We start from the raw sequence: 19,704 nt of genomic DNA, 5'->3' as shown, positions 1-19,704 counted from the left end.
AGGGAGAATACAATCTGATCTTTTATTGCAACATGGGAAATAATGAAATAATTGATGCATTTTTTCCATGGTTCAAATTGAAAGAGATTTGCAGTGAGTTTCTAATTCTAAAGTCAATCTTTTCACAAGCAACAAGAAATAGAAACTGTAGAAGAAAGAAGAAAATGAATTACATTGACAGATGTAGGATTTGAACACACACCTCCAGAGGAGACTGCGACCTGAACGCAGCACCTTAGACCGCTTGGCCATCCTGACACATGAAACCGCTGCGATTTGACAAGATGTATATTATGAAATAACCTATCTATAGTTACAATGACAATGTTGCTGTTAAAACTTTTAATTTAAAAACTAGATATGAATTGCTTTTCCATTCATTTTAAAGAGGTTTCTAGTTGGCGTTACAATAAAAGTAAGTTTTGTTTTCCATGTTCAGGGTTGGAATCCAAGTGTCTAGAGTTTGTTCTCTAATGGATTTTAACTCAGCAATGAAATGAAATTTGTGAATCTTGCACAAACTGGCTACTTAATTTAGCTCATGGGTTTGATTGGATGCCATTGTAGTGGACCCCAGTGGGGTTTCTGTTCATGACCATTGGCTGAGAAGAGCAGTTTTCTTAAGCCAAAGATATGGAGCCCTCATTCTGAATTTGTGAGATATTTTATTTTGCTACCTCTGTAAATAAAGAATTGTAAATCTAATAATAAAAATAATTTGATATACACATATGTGGTAGGTTTCAAGCTCTTTTATCCAGGGAGAATACGATCTGATCTTTTATTGCAACATGGGAAATAATGAAATAATTGATGCATTTTTTTCATGGTTCAAATTGAAAGAGAATTGCAGTGAGTGTCTAATTCTAAAGTCAATCTTTTCACAAGCAACAAGAAATAGAAACTGTAGAACAAAGAAGTAAATGAATAACATTGTCAGAAGCAGGATTTGAACCCACACCTCCAGAGAAGTTTGAGACCTTAAAGCAGCACCTTAGGCCGCTCAGCCATCCTAGCACGTAAAACTGCTACTTTCTGAAAAGATGTATATTATGAAATAACCTAGCTATAGGTACAATAACAATGTTACTGTTAAAACTGTTAATTTAAAAACTAGATATGAATTGCCTTTCCATTATTTTAAAGAGGTTTCTAGTTGGCTTTACAATAAAAGTAAGTTTTGTTTTCCATGTTCAGGTTTGGAATCCAAGTGTCTAGAGTTTGTTCTCTAATGGATTTTAACTCAGCAATGAAATGAAATTTGTGAATCTTGCACAAACTGGCTACTTAATTTATCTCATGGGTTTGATTGGATGCCATTGTAGTGGACCCCAGTGGGGTTTCTGTTCATGACCATTGGCTGAGAAGAGCAGTTTTCTTAAGCCAAATATATGGAGTCCTCATTCTGAATTTGTGAGATATTTTATTTTGCTACCTCTGTAAATAAAGAATTGTGGATCAAATAATAAAAATAATATGATATTAACATATATGGTAGGTTTCAAGCTCTTTTATCCAGGGAGATTACAATCTGATTTTTTATTGCAACATGGGAAATAATGAAATAATTGATGCATTTTTTTATGGTTCAAATTGAAAGAGATTTGCAGTGAGTGTTTGTCTAATTCTAAAGTCAATCTTTTCACAAGCAACAAGAAATAGAAACTGTAGAGCAAAGAAAAAAATGAATAACATCGTCAGAAGTGGGATTTGAACCCACACCTCCAGAGGAGACTGCGACCTGAACACAGTGCCTTAGACCGCTCGGCCATCCTGACACATGAAACCACAGCTTTCTGAAAAGATGTATATTATGAAATAACCTATCTATAGTTACAATGACAATGTAGCTGTTAAAACTGTTAATTTAAAAACTAGATATGAATTGCTTTTCCATTCATTTTAAAGAGGTTTCTAGTTGGCGTTACAATAAAAGTAAGTTTTGTTTTCCATGTTCAGGGTTGGAATCCAAGTGTCTAGAGTTTGTTCTCTAATGGATTTTAACTCAGCAATGAAATGAAATTTGTGAATCTTGCACAAACTGGCTACTTAATTTAGCTCATGGGTTTGATTGGATGCCATTGTAGTGGACCCCAGTGGGGTTTCTGTTCATGACCATTGGCTGAGAAGAGCAGTTTTCTTAAGCCAAAGATATGGAGCCCTCATTCTGAATTTGTGAGATATTGTTTTTTGCTACCTCTGTAAATAAAGAATTGTAGATCAAATAATAAAAATAATATGATATACACATATGTGGTTGGTTTCAAGCTCTTTTATCCAGGGAGAATACAATCTGATCTTTTATTGCAACATGGGAAATAATGAAATAATTGATGCATTTTTTATGTTGTAAATTGAAAGAGATTTGCAGTGAGTGTTTGTCTAATTCTAAAGTCAATCTTTTCACAAGCAACAAGAAATAAAAACTGTAGAGCAAAGAAGAAAATGAACAAAATTGTCAGAAGTGGGATTTGAACCCACACCTCCAGAGGAGACTGCGACCTGAACGCAGTGCCTTAGACCGCTCGGCCATCCTGACACATGAAACTAGTGCGATTTGACAAGATGTATATTATGAAATAACCTATCTATAGTTACAATGACAATGTTGCTGTTAAAACTGTTAATTTAAAAACTAGATATGAATTGCTTTTCCATTCATTTTAAAGAGGTTTCTAGTTGGCTTTACAATAAAAGTAAGTTTTGTTTTCCATGTTCAGGTTTGGAATCCAAGTGTCTAGAGTTTGTTCTCTAATGGATTTTAACTCAGCAATGAAATGAAATTTGTGAATCTTGCACAAACTGGCTACTTAATTTATCTCATGGGTTTGATTGGATGCCATTGTAGTGGACCCCAGTGGGGTTTCTGTTCATGACCATTGGCTGAGAAGAGCAGTTTTCTTAAGCCAAATATATGGAGTCCTCATTCTGAATTTGTGAGATATTTTATTTTGCTACCTCTGTAAATAAAGAATTGTGGATCAAATAATAAAAATAATATGATATTAACATATATGGTAGGTTTCAAGCTCTTTTATCCAGGGAGATTACAATCTGATTTTTTATTGCAACATGGGAAATAATGAAATAATTGATGCATTTTTTTATGGTTCAAATTGAAAGAGATTTGCAGTGAGTGTTTGTCTAATTCTAAAGTCAATCTTTTCACAAGCAACAAGAAATAGAAACTGTAGAGCAAAGAAAAAAATGAATAACATCGTCAGAAGTGGGATTTGAACCCACACCTCCAGAGGAGACTGCGACCTGAACACAGTGCCTTAGACCGCTCGGCCATCCTGACACATGAAACCACAGCTTTCTGAAAAGATGTATATTATGAAATAACCTATCTATAGTTACAATGACAATGTAGCTGTTAAAACTGTTAATTTAAAAACTAGATATGAATTGCTTTTCCATTCATTTTAAAGAGGTTTCTAGTTGGCGTTACAATAAAAGTAAGTTTTGTTTTCCATGTTCAGGGTTGGAATCCAAGTGTCTAGAGTTTGTTCTCTAATGGATTTTAACTCAGCAATGAAATGAAATTTGTGAATCTTGCACAAACTGGCTACTTAATTTAGCTCATGGGTTTGATTGGATGCCATTGTAGTGGACCCCAGTGGGGTTTCTGTTCATGACCATTGGCTGAGAAGAGCAGTTTTCTTAAGCCAAAGATATGGAGCCCTCATTCTGAATTTGTGAGATATTGTTTTTTGCTACCTCTGTAAATAAAGAATTGTAGATCAAATAATAAAAATAATATGATATACACATATGTGGTTGGTTTCAAGCTCTTTTATCCAGGGAGAATACAATCTGATCTTTTATTGCAACATGGGAAATAATGAAATAATTGATGCATTTTTTATGTTGTAAATTGAAAGAGATTTGCAGTGAGTGTTTGTCTAATTCTAAAGTCAATCTTTTCACAAGCAACAAGAAATAAAAACTGTAGAGCAAAGAAGAAAATGAACAAAATTGTCAGAAGTGGGATTTGAACCCACACCTCCAGAGGAGACTGCGACCTGAACGCAGTGCCTTAGACCGCTCGGCCATCCTGACACATGAAACTAGTGCGATTTGACAAGATGTATATTATGAAATAACCTATCTATAGTTACAATGACAATGTTGCTGTTAAAACTGTTAATTTAAAAACTAGATATGAATTGCTTTTCCATTCATTTTAAAGAGGTTTCTAGTTGGCTTTACAATAAAAGTAAGTTTTGTTTTCCATGTTCAGGTTTGGAATCCAAGTGTCTAGAGTTTGTTCTCTAATGGATTTTAACTCAGCAATGAAATGAAATTTGTGAATCTTGCACAAACTGGCTTCTTAATTTAGCTCATGGGTTTGATAGGATGCCATTGTAGTGGACCCTTCTGGGGTATCTGTTCATGACCATTGGCTGAGAAGAGCAATTTTCTTAAGCCAAAGATATGGAGCCCTCATTCTGAATTTGTGAGATATTTTATTTTGCTACCTCTGTAAATAAAGAATTGTAAATCTAATAATAAAAATAATTTGATATACACATATGTGGTAGGTTTCAAGCTCTTTTATCCAGGGAGAATACGATCTGATCTTTTATTGCAACATGGGAAATAATGAAATAATTGATGCATTTTTTTCATGGTTCAAATTGAAAGAGAATTGCAGTGAGTGTCTAATTCTAAAGTCAATCTTTTCACAAGCAACAAGAAATAGAAACTGTAGAACAAAGAAGTAAATGAATAACATTGTCAGAAGCAGGATTTGAACCCAAACCTCCAGAGAAGTTTGAGACCTTAAAGCAGCACCTTAGGCCGCTCAGCCATCCTAGCACGTAAAACTGCTACTTTCTGAAAAGATGTATATTATGAAATAACCTAGCTATAGGTACAATAACAATGTTACTGTTAAAACTGTTAATTTAAAAACTAGATATGAATTGCCTTTCCATTATTTTAAAGAGGTTTCTAGTTGGCTTTACAATAAAAGTAAGTTTTGTTTTCCATGTTCAGGTTTGGAATCCAAGTGTCTAGAGTTTGTTCTCTAATGGATTTTAACTCAGCAATGAAATGAAATTTGTGAATCTTGCACAAACTGGCTACTTAATTTATCTCATGGGTTTGATTGGATGCCATTGTAGTGGACCCCAGTGGGGTTTCTGTTCATGACCATTGGCTGAGAAGAGCAGTTTTCTTAAGCCAAATATATGGAGTCCTCATTCTGAATTTGTGAGATATTTTATTTTGCTACCTCTGTAAATAAAGAATTGTGGATCAAATAATAAAAATAATATGATATTAACATATATGGTAGGTTTCAAGCTCTTTTATCCAGGGAGATTACAATCTGATTTTTTATTGCAACATGGGAAATAATGAAATAATTGATGCATTTTTTTATGGTTCAAATTGAAAGAGATTTGCAGTGAGTGTTTGTCTAATTCTAAAGTCAATCTTTTCACAAGCAACAAGAAATAGAAACTGTAGAGCAAAGAAAAAAATGAATAACATCGTCAGAAGTGGGATTTGAACCCACACCTCCAGAGGAGACTGCGACCTGAACACAGTGCCTTAGACCGCTCGGCCATCCTGACACATGAAACCACAGCTTTCTGAAAAGATGTATATTATGAAATAACCTATCTATAGTTACAATGACAATGTAGCTGTTAAAACTGTTAATTTAAAAACTAGATATGAATTGCTTTTCCATTCATTTTAAAGAGGTTTCTAGTTGGCGTTACAATAAAAGTAAGTTTTGTTTTCCATGTTCAGGGTTGGAATCCAAGTGTCTAGAGTTTGTTCTCTAATGGATTTTAACTCAGCAATGAAATGAAATTTGTGAATCTTGCACAAACTGGCTACTTAATTTAGCTCATGGGTTTGATTGGATGCCATTGTAGTGGACCCCAGTGGGGTTTCTGTTCATGACCATTGGCTGAGAAGAGCAGTTTTCTTAAGCCAAAGATATGGAGCCCTCATTCTGAATTTGTGAGATATTGTTTTTTGCTACCTCTGTAAATAAAGAATTGTAGATCAAATAATAAAAATAATATGATATACACATATGTGGTTGGTTTCAAGCTCTTTTATCCAGGGAGAATACAATCTGATCTTTTATTGCAACATGGGAAATAATGAAATAATTGATGCATTTTTTATGTTGTAAATTGAAAGAGATTTGCAGTGAGTGTTTGTCTAATTCTAAAGTCAATCTTTTCACAAGCAACAAGAAATAAAAACTGTAGAGCAAAGAAGAAAATGAACAAAATTGTCAGAAGTGGGATTTGAACCCACACCTCCAGAGGAGACTGCGACCTGAACGCAGTGCCTTAGACCGCTCGGCCATCCTGACACATGAAACTAGTGCGATTTGACAAGATGTATATTATGAAATAACCTATCTATAGTTACAATGACAATGTTGCTGTTAAAACTGTTAATTTAAAAACTAGATATGAATTGCTTTTCCATTCATTTTAAAGAGGTTTCTAGTTGGCTTTACAATAAAAGTAAGTTTTGTTTTCCATGTTCAGGTTTGGAATCCAAGTGTCTAGAGTTTGTTCTCTAATGGATTTTAACTCAGCAATGAAATGAAATTTGTGAATCTTGCACAAACTGGCTTCTTAATTTAGCTCATGGGTTTGATAGGATGCCATTGTAGTGGACCCTTCTGGGGTATCTGTTCATGACCATTGGCTGAGAAGAGCAATTTTCTTAAGCCAAAGATATGGAGCCCTCATTCTGAATTTGTGAGATATTTTATTTTGCTACCTCTGTAAATAAAGAATTGTGGATCAAATAATAAAAATAATATGATATTAACATATATGGTAGGTTTCAAGCTCTTTTATCCAGGGAGATAACAATCTGATCTTTTATTGCAACATGGGAAATAATGAAATAATTGATGCATTTTTTTTCATGGTTCAAATTGAAAGAGAATTGCAGTGAGTGTCTAATTCTAAAGTCAATCTTTTCACAAGCAACAAGAAATAGAAACTGTAGAACAAAGAAGTAAATGAATAACATTGTCAGAAGCAGGATTTGAACCCACACCTCCAGAGAAGTTTGAGACCTTAAAGCAGCACCTTAGGCCGCTCAGCCATCCTAGCACGTAAAACTGCTACTTTCTGAAAAGATGTATATTATGAAATAACCTAGCTATAGGTACAATAACAATGTTACTGTTAAAACTGTTAATTTAAAAACTAGATATGAATTGCCTTTCCATTATTTTAAAGAGGTTTCTAGTTGGCTTTACAATAAAAGTAAGTTTTGTTTTCCATGTTCAGGTTTGGAATCCAAGTGTCTAGAGTTTGTTCTCTAATGGATTTTAACTCAGCAATGAAATGAAATTTGTGAATCTTGCACAAACTGGCTACTTAATTTATCTCATGGGTTTGATTGGATGCCATTGTAGTGGACCCCAGTGGGGTTTCTGTTCATGACCATTGGCTGAGAAGAGCAGTTTTCTTAAGCCAAATATATGGAGTCCTCATTCTGAATTTGTGAGATATTTTATTTTGCTACCTCTGTAAATAAAGAATTGTGGATCAAATAATAAAAATAATATGATATTAACATATATAATAGGTTTCAAGCTCTTTTATCCAGGGAGATTACAATCTGATCTTTTATTGCAACATGGGAAATAATGAAATAATTGATGCATTTTTTATGTTGTAAATTGAAAGAGATTTGCAGTGTGTTTGTCTAATTCTAAAGTCAATCTTTTCACAAGTAACAAGAAATCGAAACTGTAGAGCAAAGAAGAAAATGAATAACATTGTCAGAAGTGGGATTTGAACCCACGCCTCCAGAGGAGACTGCGACCTGAACGCAGCGCCTTAGACCGCTCGGCCATCCTGACACATGAAACCACTTTGTTTTGAAAAGATGTATATTATGAAATAACCTATCTATAGTTACAATGACAATGTTGCTATTAAAACTGTTAATTTAAAAACTAGATATGAATTGCTTTTCCATTCATTTTAAAGAGGTTTCTTGTTGGCTTTACAATAAAAGTAAGTTTTGTTTTCCATGTTCAGGGTTGGAATCCAAGTGTCTAGAGTTTGTTCTCTAATGGATTTTAACTCAGCAATGAAATGAAATTTGTGAATCTTGCACAAACTGGCTACTTAATTTAGCTCATGGGTTTGATTGGATGCCATTGTAGTGGACCCCAGTGGGGTTTCTGTTCATGACCATTGGCTGAGAAGAGCAGTTTTCTTAAGCCAAAGATATGGAGCCCTCATTCTGAATTTGTGAGATATTTTATTTTGCTACCTCTGTAAATAAAGAATTGTGGATCAAATAATAAAAATAATATGATATACACATATGTGGTTGGTTTCATGCTCTTTTATCCAGGGAGAATACAATCTGATCTTTTATTGCAACATGGGAAATAATGAAATAATTGATGCATTTTTTATGTTGTAAATTGAAAGAGATTTGCAGTGAGTGTTTGTCTAATTCTAAAGTCAATCTTTTCACAAGTAACAAGAAATAGAAACTGTAGAGCAAAGAAGAAAATTAATAACATTGTCAGAAATGGGATTTGAACCCACGCCTCCAGAGGAGACTGCGACCTGAACGCAGCGCCTTAGACCGCTCGGCCATCCTGACACATGAAACCACTGTGTTTTGAAAAGATGTATATTATGAAATAACCTATCTATAGTTACAATGACAATGTTGCTATTAAAACTGTTAATTTAAAAACTAGATATGAATTGCTTTTCCATTCATTTTAAAGAGGTTTCTAGTTGGCTTTACAATAAAATTAAGCTTTGTTTTCCATGTTCAGGGTTGGAATCCAAGTGTCTAGAGTTTGTTCTCTAATGGATTTTAACTCAGCAATGAAATTAAATTTGTGAATCTTGCACAAACTGGCTACTTAATTTAGCTCATGGGTTTGATTGGATGCCATTGTAGTGGACCCCAGTGGGGTTTCTGTTTATGACCATTGGCTGAGAAGAGCAGTTTTCTTAAGCCAAAGATATGGAGCCCTCATTCTGAATTTGTGAGATATTTTATTTTGCTACCTCTGTAAATAAAGAATTGTGGATCAAATAATAAAAATAATATGATATACACATATGTGGTTGGTTTCAAGCTCTTTTATCCAGGGAGAATACAATCTGATCTTTTATTGCAACATGGGAAATAATGAAATAATTGATGCATTTTTTATGTTGTAAATTGAAAGAGATTTGCAGTGAGTGTTTGTCTAATTCTAAAGTCAATCTTTTCACAAGTAACAAGAAATAGAAACTGTAGAGCAAAGAAGAAAATTAATAACATTGTCAGAAGAGAGATTTGAACCCACACCTCCAGAGAAGACTGCAACCTGAACACAGCGCCTTACACCGCTCGGCCATCCTGACACATGAAACCACTGTGTTTTGAAAAGATGTATATTATGAAATAACCTATCCATAGTTACAATGACAATGTTGCTATTAAAACTGTTAATTTAAAAACTAGATATGAATTGCTTTTCCATTCATTTTAAAGAGGTTTCTAGTTGGCTTTACAATAACAGTAAGTTTTGTTTTCCATGTTCAGGGTTGGAATCCAAGTGTCTATAGTCTGTTCTCTAATGGATTTTAACTCAGCAATGAAATGAAATTTGTGAATCTTGCACAAACTGGCTACTTAATTTAGCTCATGGGTTTGATTGGATGCCATTGTAGTGGACCCCAGTGGGGTTTCTGTTTATGACCATTGGCTGAGAAGAGCAGTTTTCTTAAGCCAAAGATATGGAGCCCTCATTCTGAATTTGTGATATATTTTATTTTGCTACCTCTGTAAATAAAGAATTGTGGATCAAATAATAAAAATAATATGATATACACATATGTGGTTGGTTTCAAGCTCTTTTATCCAGGGAGAATACAATCTGATCTTTTATTGCAACATGGGAAATAATGAAATAATTGATGCATTTTTTATGTTGTAAATTGAAAGAGATTTGCAGTGAGTGTTTGTCTAATTCTAAAGTCAATCTTTTCACAAGTAACAAGAAATAGAAACTGTAGAGCAAAGAAGAAAATGAATAACATTGTCAGAAGTGGGATTTTAACCCACGCCTCCAGAAGAGACTGCGACCTGAATGCAGCGCCTTAGAACGCTCGGCTATCCTGACACATAAAACCACTGCTTTTTGAAAAGATGTATATTATGAAATAACCTATCTATAGTTACAATGACAATGTTGCTATTAAAACTGTTAATTTAAAAACTAGATATGAATTGCTTTTCCATTCATTTTAAAGAGGTTTCTTGTTGGCTTTACAATAAAAGTAAGTTTTGTTTTCCATGTTCAGGGTTGGAATCCAAGTGTCTAGAGTTTGTTCTCTAATGGATTTTAACTCAGCAATTAAATGAAATTTGTGAATCTTGCACAAACTGGCTACTTAATTTAGCTCATGGGTTTGATTGGATGCCATTGTAGTGGACCCCAGTGGGGTTTCTGTTCATGACCATTGGCTGAGAAGAGCAGTTTTCTTAAGCCAAAGATATGGAGCCCTCATTCTGAATTTGTGAGATATTTTATTTTGCTACCTCTGTAAATAAAGAATTGTGGATCAAATAATAAAAATAATATGATATACACATATGTGTTTGGTTTCATGCTCTTTTATCCAGGGAGAATACAATCTGATCTTTTATTGCAACATGGGAAATAATGAAATAATTGATGCATTTTTTATGTTGTAAATTGAAAGAGATTTGCAGTGAGTGTTTGTCTAATTCTAAAGTCAATCTTTTCACAAGTAACAAGAAATAGAAACTGTAGAGCAAAGAAGAAAATGAATAACATTGTCAGAAGTGGGATTTGAACACACACCTCCAGAGCAGACTGCGACCTGAACGCAGCGCCTTAGACCGCTCGGCCATCCTGACACATGAAACCACTGTGTTTTGAAAAGATGTATATTATGAAATAACCTATCTATAGTTACAATGACAATGTTGCTATTAAAACTGTTAATTTAAAAACTAGATATGAATTGCTTTTCCATTCATTTTAAAGAGGTTTCTAGTTGGCTTTACAATAAAATTAAGTTTTGTTTTCCATGTTCAGGGTTGGAATCCAAGTGTCTAGAGTTTGTTCTCTAATGGATTTTAACTCAGCAATGAAATGAAATTTGTGAATCTTGCACAAACTGGCTACTTAATTTAGCTCATGGGTTTGATTGGATGCCATTGTAGTGGACCCCAGTGGGGTTTCTGTTCATGACCATTGGCTGAGAAGAGCAGTTTTCTTAAGCCAAAGATATGGAGCCCTCATTCTGAATTTGTGAGATATTTTATTTTGTTACCTCTGTAAATAAAGAATTGTGGATCAAATAATAAAAATAATATGATATACACATATGTGGTTGGTTTCATGCTCTTTTATCCAGGGAGAATACAATCTGATCTTTTATTGCAACATGGGAAATAATGAAATAATTGATGCATTTTTTATGTTGTAAATTGAAAGAGATTTGCAGTGAGTGTTTGTCTAATTCTAAAGTCAATCTTTTCACAAGTAACAAGAAATAGAAACTGTAGAGCAAAGAAGAAAATGAATAACATTGTCAGAAGTGGGATTTGAACCCACGCCTCCAGAGGAGACTGCGACCTGAACGCAGCGCCTTAGACCGCTCGGCCATCCTGACACATGAAACCACTGTGTTTTGAAAAGATGTATATTATGAAATAACCTATCTATAGTTACAATGACAATGTTGCTATTAAAACTGTTAATTTAAAAACTAGATATGAATTGCTTTTCCATTCATTTTAAAGAGGTTTCTAGTTGGCTTTACAATAAAATTAAGTTTTGTTTTCCATGTTCAGGGTTGGAATCCAAGTGTCTAGAGTTTGTTCTCTAATGGATTTTAACTCAGCAATGAAATTAAATTTGTGAATCTTGCACAAACTGGCTACTTAATTTAGCTCATGGGTTTGATTGGATGCCATTGTAGTGGACCCCAGTGGGGTTTCTGTTCATGACCATTGGCTGAGAAGAGCAGTTTTCTTAAGCCAAAGATATGGAGCCCTTATTCTGAATTTGTGATATAATTTATTTTGCTACCTCTGTAAATAAAGAATTGTGGATCAAATAATAAAAATAATATGATATACACATATGTGGTTGGTTTCAAGCTCTTTTATCCAGGGAGAATACAATCTGATCTTTTATTGCAACATGGGAAATAATGAAATAATTGATGCATTTTTTATGTTGTAAATTGAAAGAGATTTGCAGTGAGTGTTTGTCTAATTCTAAAGTCAATCTTTTCACAAGTAACAAGAAATAGAAACTGTAGAGCAAAGAAGAAAATGAATAACATTGTCAGAAGTGGGATTTGAACCAACGCCTCCAGAGGAGACTGCGACCTGAATGCAGCGCCTTAGAAAGCTCAGCCATCCTGACACATAAATCCACTGCTTTTTGAAAAGATGTATATTATGAAATAACCTATCCATAGTTACAATGACAATGTTGCTATTAAAACTGTTAATTTAAAAACTAGATATGAATTGCTTTTCCATTCATTTTAAAGAGGTTTCTAGTTGGCTTTACAATAAAAGTAAGTTTTGTTTTCCATGTTCAGGGTTGGAATCCAAGTGTCTATAGTCTGTTCTCTAATGGATTTTAACTCAGCAATGAAATGAAATTTGTGAATCTTGCACAAACTGGCTACTTAATTTAGCTCATGGGTTTGATTGGATGCCATTGTAGTGGACCCCAGTGGGGTTTCTGTTTATGACCATTGGCTGAGAAGAGCAGTTTTCTTAAGCCAAAGATATGGAGCCCTCATTCTGAATTTGTGATATATTTTATTTTGCTACCTCTGTAAATAAAGAATTGTGGATCAAATAATAAAAATAATATGATATACACATATGTGGTTGGTTTCAAGCTCTTTTATCCAGGGAGAATACAATCTGATCTTTTATTGCAACATGGGAAATAATGAAATAATTGATGCATTTTTTATGTTGTAAATTGAAAGAGATTTGCAGTGAGTGTTTGTCTAATTCTAAAGTCAATCTTTTCACAAGTAACAAGAAATAGAAACTGTAGAGCAAAGAAGAAAATGAATAACATTGTCAGAAGTGGGATTTTAACCCACGCCTCCAGAAGAGACTGCGACCTGAATGCAGCGCCTTAGAACGCTCGGCTATCCTGACACATAAAACCACTGCTTTTTGAAAAGATGTATATTATGAAATAACCTATCTATAGTTACAATGACAATGTTGCTATTAAAACTGTTAATTTAAAAACTAGATATGAATTGCTTTTCCATTCATTTTAAAGAGGTTTCTTGTTGGCTTTACAATAAAAGTAAGTTTTGTTTTCCATGTTCAGGGTTGGAATCCAAGTGTCTAGAGTTTGTTCTCTAATGGATTTTAACTCAGCAATTAAATGAAATTTGTGAATCTTGCACAAACTGGCTACTTAATTTAGCTCATGGGTTTGATTGGATGCCATTGTAGTGGACCCCAGTGGGGTTTCTGTTCATGACCATTGGCTGAGAAGAGCAGTTTTCTTAAGCCAAAGATATGGAGCCCTCATTCTGAATTTGTGAGATATTTTATTTTGCTACCTCTGTAAATAAAGAATTGTGGATCAAATAATAAAAATAATATGATATACACATATGTGGTTGGTTTCATGCTCTTTTATCCAGGGAGAATACAATCTGATCTTTTATTGCAACATGGGAAATAATGAAATAATTGATGCATTTTTTATGTTGTAAATTGAAAGAGATTTGCAGTGAGTGTTTGTCTAATTCTAAAGTCAATCTTTTCACAAGTAACAAGAAATAGAAACTGTAGAGCAAAGAAGAAAATGAATAACATTGTCAGAAGTGGGATTTGAACACACACCTCCAGAGCAGACTGCGACCTGAACGCAGCGCCTTAGACCGCTCGGCCATCCTGACACATGAAACCACTGTGTTTTGAAAAGATGTATATTATGAAATAACCTATCTATAGTTACAATGACAATGTTGCTATTAAAACTGTTAATTTAAAAACTAGATATGAATTGCTTTTCCATTCATTTTAAAGAGGTTTCTAGTTGGCTTTACAATAAAATTAAGTTTTGTTTTCCATGTTCAGGGTTGGAATCCAAGTGTCTAGAGTTTGTTCTCTAATGGATTTTAACTCAGCAATGAAATGAATTTGTGAATCTTGCACAAACTGGCTACTTAATTTAGCTCATGGGTTTGATTGGATGCCATTGTAGTGGACCCCAGTGGGGTTTCTGTTCATGACCATTGGCTGAGAAGAGCAGTTTTCTTAAGCCAAAGATATGGAGCCCTCATTCTGAATTTGTGAGATATTTTATTTTGCTACCTCTGTAAATAAAGAATTGTGGATCAAATAATAAAAATAATATGATATACACATATGTGGTTGGTTTCATGCTCTTTTATCCAGGGAGAATACAATCTGATCTTTTATTGCAACATGGGAAATAATGAAATAATTGATGCATTTTTTATGTTGTAAATTGAAAGAGATTTGCAGTGAGTGTTTGTCTAATTCTAAAGTCAATCTTTTCACAAGTAACAAGTAATAGAAACTGTAGAGCAAAGAAGAAAATGAATAACATTGTCAGAAGTGGGATTTGAACCCACGCCTCCAGAGGAGACTGCGACCTGAACGCAGCGCCTTAGACCGCTCGGCCATCCTGACACATGAAACCACTGTGTTTTGAAAAGATGTATATTATGAAATAACCTATCTATAGTTACAATGACAATGTTGCTATTAAAACTGTTAATTTAAAAACTAGATATGAATTGCTTTTCCATTCATTTTAAAGAGGTTTCTAGTTGGCTTTACAATAAAATTAAGTTTTGTTTTCCATGTTCAGGGTTGGAATCCAAGTGTCTAGAGTTTGTTCTCTAATGGATTTTAACTCAGCAATGAAATGAAATTTGTGAATCTTGCACAAACTGGCTACTTAATTTAGCTCATGGGTTTGATTGGATGCCATTGTAGTGGACCCCAGTGGGGTTTCTGTTCATGACCATTGGCTGAGAAGAGCAGTTTTCTTAAGCCAAAGATATGGAGCCCTTATTCTGAATTTGTGATATAATTTATTTTGCTACCTCTGTAAATAAAGAATTGTGGATCAAATAATAAAAATAATATGATATACACATATGTGGTTGGTTTCAAGCTCTTTTATCCAGGGAGAATACAATCTGATCTTTTATTGCAACATGGGAAATAATGAAATAATTGATGCATTTTTTATGTTGTAAATTGAAAGAGATTTGCAGTGAGTGTTTGTCTAATTCTAAAGTCAATCTTTTCACAAGTAACAAGAAATAGAAACTGTAGAGCAAAGAAGAAAATGAATAAAATTGTCAGAAGTGGGATTTGAACCCACACCTCCAGAGGAGACTGCGACCTGAACGCAGCGCCTTACACCGCTCGGCCATCCTGACACATGAAACCACTGCTTTTTGAAAAGATGTATATTATGAAATAACCTATCTAAGGTTACAATGACAATGTTGCTATTAAAACTGTTAATTTAAAAACTAGATATGAATTGCTTTTCCATTCATTTTAAAGAGGTTTCTTGTTGGCTTTACAATAAAAGTAAGTTTTGTTTTCCATGTTGAGGGTTGGAATCCAAGTGTCTAGAGTTTGCTCTCTAATGGATTTTAACTCAGCAATGAAATGAAATTTGTGAATCTTGCACAAACTGGCTACTTAATTTAGCTCATGGGTTTGATTGGATGCCATTGTAGTGGACCCCAGTGGGGTTTCTGTTCATGACCATTGGCTGAGAAGAGCAGTTTTCTTAAGCCAAAGATATGGAGCCCTTATTCTGAATTTGTGATATAATTTATTTTGCTACCTCTGTAAATAAAGAATTGTGGATCAAATAATAAAAATAATATGATATACACATATGTGGTTGGTTTCAAGCTCTTTTATCCAGGGAGAATACAATCTGATCTTTTATTGCAACATGGGAAATAATGAAATAATTGATGCATTTTCTATGTTGTAAATTGAAAGAGATTTGCAGTGAGTGTTTGTCTAATTCTAAAGTCAATCTTTTCACAAGTAACAAGAAATAGAAACTGTAGAGCAAAGAAGAAAATGAATAACATTGTCAGAAGTGGGATTTGAACCAACGCCTCCAGAGGAGACTGCGACCTGAATGCAGCGCCTTAGAAAGCTCGGCCATCCTGACACATAAATCCACTGCTTTTTGAAAAGATGTATATTATGAAATAACCTATCTATAGTTACAATGACAATGTTGCTATTAAAACTGTTAATTTAAAAAATAGATATGAATTGCTTCTCCATTCATTTTAAAGAGGTTTCTAGTTGGCTTTACAATAAAATTAAGTTTTGTTTTCCATGTTCAGGGTTGGAATCCAAGTGTCTAGAGTTTGTTCTCTAATGGATTTTAACTCAGCAATGAAATGAAATTTGTGAATCTTGCACAAACTGGCTACTTAATTTAGCTCATGGGTTTGATTGGATGCCATTGTAGTGGACCCCAGTGGGGTTTCTGTTCATGACCATTGGCTGAGAAGAGCAGTTTTCTTAAGCCAAAGATATGGAGCCCTCATTCTGAATTTGTGAGATATTTTATTTTGCTACCTCTGTAAATAAAGAATTGTGGATCAAATAATAAAAATAATATGATATACACATATGTGGTTGGTTTCAAGCTCTTTTATCCAGGGAGAATACAATCTGATCTTTTATTGCAACATGGGAAATAATGAAATAATTGATGCATTTTTTTATGTTGTAAATTGAAAGAGATTTGCAGTGAGTGTTTGTCTAATTCTAAAGTCAATCTTTTCACAAGTAACAAGAAATAGAAACTGTAGAGCAAAGAAGAAAATGAATAACATTGTCAGAAGTGGGATTTGAACCCACACCTCCAGAGGAGACTGCGACCTGAACGCAGCGCCTTACACCGCTCAGCCATCCTGACACATGAAACCACTGCTTTTTGAAAAGATGTATATTATGAAATAACCTATCTATAGTTACAATGACAATGTTGCTATTAAAACTGTTAATTTAAAAACTAGATATGAATTGCTTTTCCATTCATTTTAAAGAGGTTTCTTGTTGGCTTTACAATAAAAGTAAGTTTTGTTTTCCATGTTCAGGGTTGGAATCCAAGTGTCTAGAGTTTGTTCTCTAATGGATTTTAACTCAGCAATGAAATGAAATTTGTGAATCTTGCACAAACTGGCTACTTAATTTAGCTCATGGGTTTGATTGGATGCCATTGTAGTGGACCCCAGTGGGGTTTCTGTTCATGACCATTGGCTGAGAAGAGCAGTTTTCTTAAGCCAAAGATATGGAGCCCTCATTCTGAATTTGTGAGATATTTTATTTTGCTACCTCTGTAAATAAAGAATTGTGGATCAAATAATAAAAATAATATGATATACACATATGTGGTTGGTTTCATGCTCTTTTATCCAGGGAGAATACAATCTGATCTTTTATTGCAACATGGGAAATAATGAAATAATTGATGCATTTTTTATGTTGTAAATTGAAAGAGATTTGCAGTGAGTGTTTGTCTAATTCTAAAGTCAATCTTTTCACAAGTAACAAGAAATAGAAACTGTAGAGCAAAGAAGAAAATGAATAACATTGTCAGAAGTGGGATTTTAACCCACGCCTCCAGAAGAGACTGCGACCTGAATGCAGCGCCTTAGAACGCTCGGCTATCCTGACACATAAAACCACTGCTTTTTGAAAAGATGTATATTATGAAATAACCTATCTATAGTTACAATGACAATGTTGCTATTAAAACTGTTAATTTAAAAACTAGATATGAATTGCTTTTCCATTCATTTTAAAGAGGTTTCTTGTTGGCTTTACAATAAAAGTAAGTTTTGTTTTCCATGTTCAGGGTTGGAATCCAAGTGTCTAGAGTTTGTTCTCTAATGGATTTTAACTCAGCAATGAAATGAAATTTGTGAATCTTGCACAAACTGGCTACTTAATTTAGCTCATGGGTTTGATTGGATGCCATTGTAGTGGACCCCAGTGGGGTTTCTGTTCATGACCATTGGCTGAGAAGAGCAGTTTTCTTAAGCCAAAGATATGGAGCCCTCATTCTGAATTTGTGAGATATTTTATTTTGCTACCTCTGTAAATAAAGAATTGTGGATCAAATAATAAAAATAATATGATATACACATATGTGGTTGGTTTCATGCTCTTTTATCCAGGGAGAATACAATCTGATCTTTTATTGCAACATGGGAAATAATGAAATAATTGATGCATTTTTTATGTTGTAAATTGAAAGAGATTTGCAGTGAGTGTTTGTCTAATTCTAAAGTCAATCTTTTCACAAGTAACAAGAAATAGAAACTGTAGAGCAAAGAAGAAAATGAATAACATTGTCAGAAGTGGGATTTGAACACTCACCTCCAGAGCAGACTGCGACCTGAACGCAGCGCCTTAGACCGCTCGGCCATCCTGACACATGAAACCACTGTGTTTTGAAAAGATGTATATTATGAAATAACCTATCTATAGTTACAATGACAATGTTGCTATTAAAACTGTTAATTTAAAAACTAGATATGAATTGCTTTTCCATTCATTTTAAAGAGGTTTCTAGTTGGCTTTACAATAAAATTAAGTTTTGTTTTCCATGTTCAGGGTTGGAATCCAAGTGTCTAGAGTTTGTTCTCTAATGGATTTTAACTCAGCAATGAAATTAAATTTGTGAATCTTGCACAAACTGGCTACTTAATTTAGCTCATGGGTTTGATTGGATGCCATTGTAGTGGACCCCAGTGGGGTTTCTGTTCATGACCATTGGCTGAGAAGAGCAGTTTTCTTAAGCCAAAGATATGGAGCCCTTATTCTGAATTTGTGATATAATTTATTTTGCTACCTCTGTAAATAAAGAATTGTGGATCAAATAATAAAAATAATATGATATACACATATGTGGTTGGTTTCAAGCTCTTTTATCCAGGGAGAATACAATCTGATCTTTTATTGCAACATGGGAAATAATGAAATAATTGATGCATTTTTTATGTTGTAAATTGAAAGAGATTTGCAGTGAGTGTTTGTCTAATTCTAAAGTCAATCTTTTCACAAGTAACAAGAAATAGAAACTGTAGAGCAAAGAAGAAAATGAATAAAATTGTCAGAAGTGGGATTTGAACCCACACCTCCAGAGGAGACTGCGACCTGAACGCAGCGCCTTACACCGCTCGGCCATCCTGACACATGAAACCACTGCTTTTTGAAAAGTTGTATATTATGAAATAACCTATCTAAGGTTACAATGACAATGTTGCTATTAAAACTGTTAATTTAAAAACTAGATATGAATTGCTTTTCCATTCATTTTAAAGAGGTTTCTTGTTGGCTTTACAATAAAAGTAAGTTTTGTTTTCCATGTTGAGGGTTGGAATCCAAGTGTCTAGAGTTTGCTCTCTAATGGATTTTAACTCAGCAATGAAATGAAATTTGTGAATCTTGCACAAACTGGCTACTTAATTTAGCTCATGGGTTTGATTGGATGCCATTGTAGTGGACCCCAGTGGGGTTTCTGTTCATGACCATTGGCTGAGAAGAGCAGTTTTCTTAAGCCAAAGATATGGAGCCCTTATTCTGAATTTGTGATATAATTTATTTTGCTACCTCTGTAAA

At 34.0% G+C, this 19,704-nt stretch overlaps 15 non-coding genes across 15 annotated transcripts; all 15 read right to left on the bottom strand.

Annotated features, from left to right (window-relative positions):
• Positions 1 to 1,695: 1,695 nt before the first annotated feature.
• On the bottom strand, positions 1,696 to 1,778 carry TRNAL-CAG (transfer RNA leucine (anticodon CAG)). Its single transcript has one exon. It is a non-coding gene; the product is annotated as a tRNA-Leu (tRNA).
• A 678-nt stretch (positions 1,779 to 2,456) lies between these two features.
• TRNAL-CAG (transfer RNA leucine (anticodon CAG)) lies at positions 2,457 to 2,539 on the bottom strand. Its single transcript has one exon. It is a non-coding gene; the product is annotated as a tRNA-Leu (tRNA).
• A 679-nt stretch (positions 2,540 to 3,218) lies between these two features.
• TRNAL-CAG (transfer RNA leucine (anticodon CAG)) lies at positions 3,219 to 3,301 on the bottom strand. Its single transcript has one exon. It is a non-coding gene; the product is annotated as a tRNA-Leu (tRNA).
• A 678-nt stretch (positions 3,302 to 3,979) lies between these two features.
• On the bottom strand, positions 3,980 to 4,062 carry TRNAL-CAG (transfer RNA leucine (anticodon CAG)). Its single transcript has one exon. It is a non-coding gene; the product is annotated as a tRNA-Leu (tRNA).
• Positions 4,063 to 5,499: 1,437 nt separating this feature from the next.
• On the bottom strand, positions 5,500 to 5,582 carry TRNAL-CAG (transfer RNA leucine (anticodon CAG)). Its single transcript has one exon. It is a non-coding gene; the product is annotated as a tRNA-Leu (tRNA).
• A 678-nt stretch (positions 5,583 to 6,260) lies between these two features.
• On the bottom strand, positions 6,261 to 6,343 carry TRNAL-CAG (transfer RNA leucine (anticodon CAG)). Its single transcript has one exon. It is a non-coding gene; the product is annotated as a tRNA-Leu (tRNA).
• Positions 6,344 to 7,778: 1,435 nt separating this feature from the next.
• On the bottom strand, positions 7,779 to 7,861 carry TRNAL-CAG (transfer RNA leucine (anticodon CAG)). The gene has a single exon. It is a non-coding gene; the product is annotated as a tRNA-Leu (tRNA).
• A 678-nt stretch (positions 7,862 to 8,539) lies between these two features.
• TRNAL-CAG (transfer RNA leucine (anticodon CAG)) lies at positions 8,540 to 8,622 on the bottom strand. The gene has a single exon. It is a non-coding gene; the product is annotated as a tRNA-Leu (tRNA).
• Positions 8,623 to 10,822: 2,200 nt separating this feature from the next.
• Positions 10,823 to 10,905, bottom strand: TRNAL-CAG (transfer RNA leucine (anticodon CAG)). Its single transcript has one exon. It is a non-coding gene; the product is annotated as a tRNA-Leu (tRNA).
• Positions 10,906 to 11,583: 678 nt separating this feature from the next.
• Positions 11,584 to 11,666, bottom strand: TRNAL-CAG (transfer RNA leucine (anticodon CAG)). Its single transcript has one exon. It is a non-coding gene; the product is annotated as a tRNA-Leu (tRNA).
• Positions 11,667 to 13,866: 2,200 nt separating this feature from the next.
• TRNAL-CAG (transfer RNA leucine (anticodon CAG)) lies at positions 13,867 to 13,949 on the bottom strand. Its single transcript has one exon. It is a non-coding gene; the product is annotated as a tRNA-Leu (tRNA).
• Positions 13,950 to 14,626: 677 nt separating this feature from the next.
• Positions 14,627 to 14,709, bottom strand: TRNAL-CAG (transfer RNA leucine (anticodon CAG)). Its single transcript has one exon. It is a non-coding gene; the product is annotated as a tRNA-Leu (tRNA).
• A 678-nt stretch (positions 14,710 to 15,387) lies between these two features.
• Positions 15,388 to 15,470, bottom strand: TRNAL-CAG (transfer RNA leucine (anticodon CAG)). The gene has a single exon. It is a non-coding gene; the product is annotated as a tRNA-Leu (tRNA).
• A 1,440-nt stretch (positions 15,471 to 16,910) lies between these two features.
• Positions 16,911 to 16,993, bottom strand: TRNAL-CAG (transfer RNA leucine (anticodon CAG)). The gene has a single exon. It is a non-coding gene; the product is annotated as a tRNA-Leu (tRNA).
• A 2,200-nt stretch (positions 16,994 to 19,193) lies between these two features.
• TRNAL-CAG (transfer RNA leucine (anticodon CAG)) lies at positions 19,194 to 19,276 on the bottom strand. The gene has a single exon. It is a non-coding gene; the product is annotated as a tRNA-Leu (tRNA).
• Positions 19,277 to 19,704: the final 428 nt, after the last annotated feature.

This window comes from Pseudophryne corroboree, chromosome 1, assembly GCF_028390025.1.
Source record: "Pseudophryne corroboree isolate aPseCor3 chromosome 1, aPseCor3.hap2, whole genome shotgun sequence".
NCBI lineage: Eukaryota > Metazoa > Chordata > Amphibia > Anura > Myobatrachidae > Pseudophryne > Pseudophryne corroboree.
Note: the sequence above shows the minus strand (reverse complement) of the source record. Positions and strands in the feature narration are given on the sequence as shown.